We start from the raw sequence: 5,127 nt of genomic DNA, 5'->3' as shown, positions 1-5,127 counted from the left end.
TTCCAAGAGTTTAGATTCTGAAATATTTTGCCACCTTCATTTCCTACCCTCCTCCTTACTCATGTTTATGTTCGTCCACCTCTGAAGTAGACTTTTTTCGTTTTTTTTGGGTGGTCTGGGGCAACTCGCCTGAAAAGTATTTCCATTTGGGGTTTTAATGAAGGGCCATCGTAGTGGGTTTCTCTTTGCGCCTGTAGTGACTCGCCTATCCTGCACAGGACCAGTCTGGCAACAATACTGGAAAAGGAATAAGGCTGCACAAACACATGAAGTAAACAACGCAAATGTATAGAATTATGAAGAAGTGTGGCCTTTCTTGGTGTGTGACCTGGTGTTTTTCAATGGCTACATTTCTAAAGCCTTTCCAGCTTTGTTAACACAACTGCTCCCTCTTAACGGGCCATTTGTCCAGCTATCAAATGAATCTTAATCGTTTCGGTTGGTGAACATACACAATAGTAACTGCATCGTTTTTGTCTTTTTATAGCAGTAAATAGCTCATGTGGGAGATGAAGTCTCCACCTGTTTAGATGGCAGGCTTTTATTGTGATAAGCCTATACAACATGACATTATGAAGTTATTTCAATAGCTAATGATACTTGAATATATCAGAATACTGTGGCAAAAAGTACAGTGTCGCTGAAACCATAGAGAGAACTCAATACATAAGAATAATAGCATTATAGATTCAAGGAAACTAAGAGAGAGAGGGGAATATAAGCTGAAACACAGGCGTTCATTTTTGGTTACAAGTAGAACTTCCCCCACACACACACGCACACACACTGCTCCTTCCCTCCATGTTCACCTGCCTTTGAGTGATCTAGCTCCTCTCAATGCAACAATATAAGGTCGGAGGTGAGCACTCACCCCAGGGGTAAATGGAGAAGCTCTCAGCACTACAAAGAGCGGGGACAAAGGCACAGAGTAAGGAGCAACACGCACCTGAAGCCCTCTGCTCTGCCCCTCCGTCCCAAACTGGCAGCTTTTAGGACCCAAAGTGTGATTCAGTTGAAGCCACTGTGCCCAGTTTGCTAAATACCATTCCTTTCACTTTTACCTGAGATTCCGATCCCAGATTTTCCACTTGACTTGTATATGTATATCTAGTGTTTAATCACTTTATCCGCCCTCTCAGGCTATTAAGGAATTTAAAAGCAGTTAGTTATAGCTGCATTTTTCAGTGAGGTAAGTTTAACGCAACGAGAGGACCTGAATGCTTTCTAGTGTGCGTGCGAGCTAGCTGTTGATCTTACCTTGGCAACTTTTTCTTACGGTGTGTCTGTTGTGTGTGTGTCACAAAAGATCTAAAGAAGCAGGTTGCTTAACCTGCTGACTCGTCTAAGCGAGACAAAGCGCCTGACAAAAGGAGGCAGAGAAAGACAGAGAGCTACTCCCTTCATTATGTCCCCCATCTCCTCCTCCCTGATCAGAGTTCTTCTTAAGATCTAGAAGCCCTGGGAGAGCGGCCCGGACACATTTCTCATTGAAGGATAGGCTAGGCCCTGCATGTCTCAGAGTCTCAAAGCACCAGCCAAGGGCTCTAAAGCACCACAAACAAAGGAGAAAGGACAGGACACTTTTTATCTTACGCACAGATTATTATCGCTCTGCACCCTCCTTCTTCCTGCAACCCCGCCCTTAGAGTTAAAGAGTTTCTGCGCCTGAAAACATTAATTCAGGATAATGAAGACTTATGTGCAAAAAAGGATTAGCAAGACCTTAATACCGCGTTGAAAATATTTTTGTCAAGTTTTCCTTTTCTGGGGTCGTTTGATTTTGAGGATAACATTATTGAAATACATATATAGCTTTTTTTAAGAATTGTAAAAGATGATCTATGGGGAAAGTATATACAGTAGTGGAAGTTCCTTGGAAGGCACTGTTAGAAAATGTTTCATAAAAGAAATCTTGAGGGTATTTTTAGTGACGGCTTTGTTTAAATATGTATTATTAATAGGTGAATTGTTGGTAGATTAGGAGCAATAGTTGTAGTTTTATTTTGCAGGTTTAGTGACCAGTTTTCATTTTGGTTTCTTAACATTTTTGTATTGTGCTGAATGGTTGTCTCTTGAGATCAGAAAAATAAACTTGGGATCTGTTTTCAGATTATGAAATATTGTTGTTGCTACTGTAAATACTGTCAGGATTAAACAAAGAATTACTGTACAGTTTTTCTATTATCTCTCAGAGTGCTAGCAAGGGGGGAAAAAAAGAGAGAGACGTTCTGCTCTCTCCAACCGGACTCATAACGTCTTTTCCAAAATCCAACAGAGGAGAGGTGTTTTTTTTTTTATTATGTCCCTGCCATGCCTTTAACGGGGGTGTGTTTCCCGTCGGCAGTGCCCTTGAAGTTGCACCAGCATCCGTTCCTTTAATTTTTGCTGACAGAACGATGCATTAGGCTAGCAATCGGGTAAAGATGATGTCACTGTGTGGGCCACTGGCATGACCTGGTCTCGTCCAAAAACAAGGGCAGACTGCCGCCGACGTAGCTCTAGATTTGACCCGGGTGAAAGACAGGAACTCATTGTCATCAGGAGACTAGTGTCACTGATGGGGCACATGATGTACAGTAACATTTTAAGAGACTACAGATGGAAAAAAAAGTTTATACCCTTTTTTACCGGGTTCAAATAGTTGAGAAAAGGTTGGACTTTTGTGGAATTTCTGTACGCTTTGCATTTTGCGTGTGAGTGTGTGTGTAGATGTATATGAGTGTGTGTCTGTGTGAGAGAAAAAAGACCGATTATGAGAACCTGTGAACCAGTGAGTGACACAATTCTCAACACTGTGGCCCCTCCCCCACCCCTGGGAGTACCATCCTGACATGTAAATGATTCTCATTAAGCGTTGGCAACGTGTGTTTGGTGCGTGTGTTTGGTGCGTGTGTGTGTGTGTGTGTGTTGCGATAATTTCCTCTGATCTGTTTTCTGACCTGTTTGAAAGGGTTTTTTGTTTCTAGATGCTTTCAGTAGTTATTCTTTTTTATTACATTGCTCCTCTCTTTTTTTGTAAATATCAATGATGTGGACTTACAGTGATAAATACTGCCTTTGTGTAACTTAGCAATATGTTATGTAAATAGTGTTTTGTTGAAGCTTTTGTATGACATTATTATTCGATTCTAGTGCAGTAATTCCAACTGGAACAGTCATGTTTCAAATACAGTCTGAATAGTTACACACAGGTTGTAAAATACAATTCATGACATGGCTGCTTTTTTTCTGTTATTGGTGTCTATTTGTCTTGCAGATTTTGTGTAATTTATTGGTTTAATTTATCCTAATTTATTTGATGTTGTTTTCTTTTGTTTTTCAAACAGGGAAGGCTGTACTGCATTTCATTAAATAGAACCAATTCAAAAGATTTTAATCCGTATCTACCTAAAATTTAATGAAGGAAAATGTGTATTCTAGCGTGCTCATTCATTTGAGAGAAATGATAAAATGGAGATCTTGGCAGCTAAATGGAACTGGACCGTTTTAGAGAAATAAATAAAGGTTGTTATGTTTTTGTTCCTGGACAGGGCCGAGGGTGGGCTAGAAAGCTGAAACTAGTTTGAAGCAGTTTTGTATTTTCTCTTGAGATTTTTTCCCCTGTATTGCTTTGGCCCAGCCCAAAAACAACCAGTAGTCAAATTGCCTTTCGTGCCTTCACCCTCTATGAACTGAATGTATGTGCAGTATATATGCAAGCTTGTGCAAAATGAATAAAAAATGGAATAAAAATGAAAAAGAGAACAAAATGTCTGATGTTTTTTTTAATAATGCCTTCTAGTGGTTCATGGAAATGAAACACAAAAAAAGTGTGTGTGTGTTGGATATATGGGAGATCAGAAATAAATAGAAAGTGATTTAAGTGACAAAAAAGTCATGGTATTACCTCGATTTATCATACCCTTTTCGATCAACTATATGTACAGTACAACTGCATGACTGACAACACAATGTGTTAACTTACTGTTACTCTCATGTTTAAGTGAATCAGCGCCGCTGTGCTCTTTGATCCACTAATGAGAGCAGCAACCTCCCAGCCTAGTTTCTCCGCAGATGGCTGCAGATGCCGCCTCATCGGGTTAAATTCAACAAACGCCATGACAAACACGTACACACAAACACATAAAAAACATTGTTTCAACCTTCATTTGAGCTAAATTAAGACATCAATAAAATAAGACAAGATAAGATGGATCTTTATTGAACCAATTTGGGAAATACAGGTGTTATAGCTAAAGAAAAGTCATAAGATACTGGAAGAAGAAAAATGGAAATACAAAACTCTTAATCGTGACTCTAACTTCTCCTTATTTTCTTCTGAACTATTAATTTACAAGATGAAAGGAAATGCCTGTGACTTATTATAATTGGCAAAATATGCACAGCCCAGTGAAATGTATCAAAATGTCTTGTTTTAATCAACAATCAATTCAAAAAGTCTATACTATCAGATATTTTCAAAATCTCCCACAATTTGAAATAGAACTACATATTTCATCTATTATTATATAATTCAATGATTGCAGCAGCTCTTTGTCATAAACTTGTATATGTCTTTGTATGTTAAGTCATTGAAACTTAAATCTGAAAAAAATATTGAAACAGAACTGATAAACAAACGAGATTTCAATCCAAAATATTTTTTATGACGTAAACTTACATAATTAAAATATTTTTGTGGTACGTTTTAGAGTCTTTTAAGGCAAATACAAGACTCTTTTAAAGGCTTGGTGTGTTGTCTCTGCGTCATTTCGCTGTGTTCATATCATGACCCCTGTTGTACTTTCCACCACGCCAGCCCGTTGCTCTGTTCCTTTTCTTCCTTTTGTTCTTGCCCGACTGCCTTTCACTCTTTTTGCTTTGATGTTCATTTTTGGAGTTGCTTCTTTTGTGTCTTTCTTGCTTGCTTGCTTTTATTCTTTTTTTTTTTCTTTTTTTCTCCTGTGTTCCTTTTCCCTCTCGTCCTCCGCCCGCCTCCCTCTGCTTGCCTTCACCGGAGGCTACAGCTCCTTAGGTTGGGCTGAGACAGCATCTTTGTACAACACCGACCGTCTGCTCTGTAATCAAATACCATCTGTCGCTACATCTGAAGACTCACTCTCTTGCTTCCTCCATCACACACACGCA

The sequence above is a fragment of the Eleginops maclovinus genome, chromosome 15, assembly GCF_036324505.1.
Source record: "Eleginops maclovinus isolate JMC-PN-2008 ecotype Puerto Natales chromosome 15, JC_Emac_rtc_rv5, whole genome shotgun sequence".
Classification (NCBI taxonomy): domain Eukaryota; kingdom Metazoa; phylum Chordata; class Actinopteri; order Perciformes; family Eleginopidae; genus Eleginops; species Eleginops maclovinus.
The sequence above is the reverse complement of the archived record's forward strand: the minus strand, read 5'-3'. Positions refer to the sequence as shown.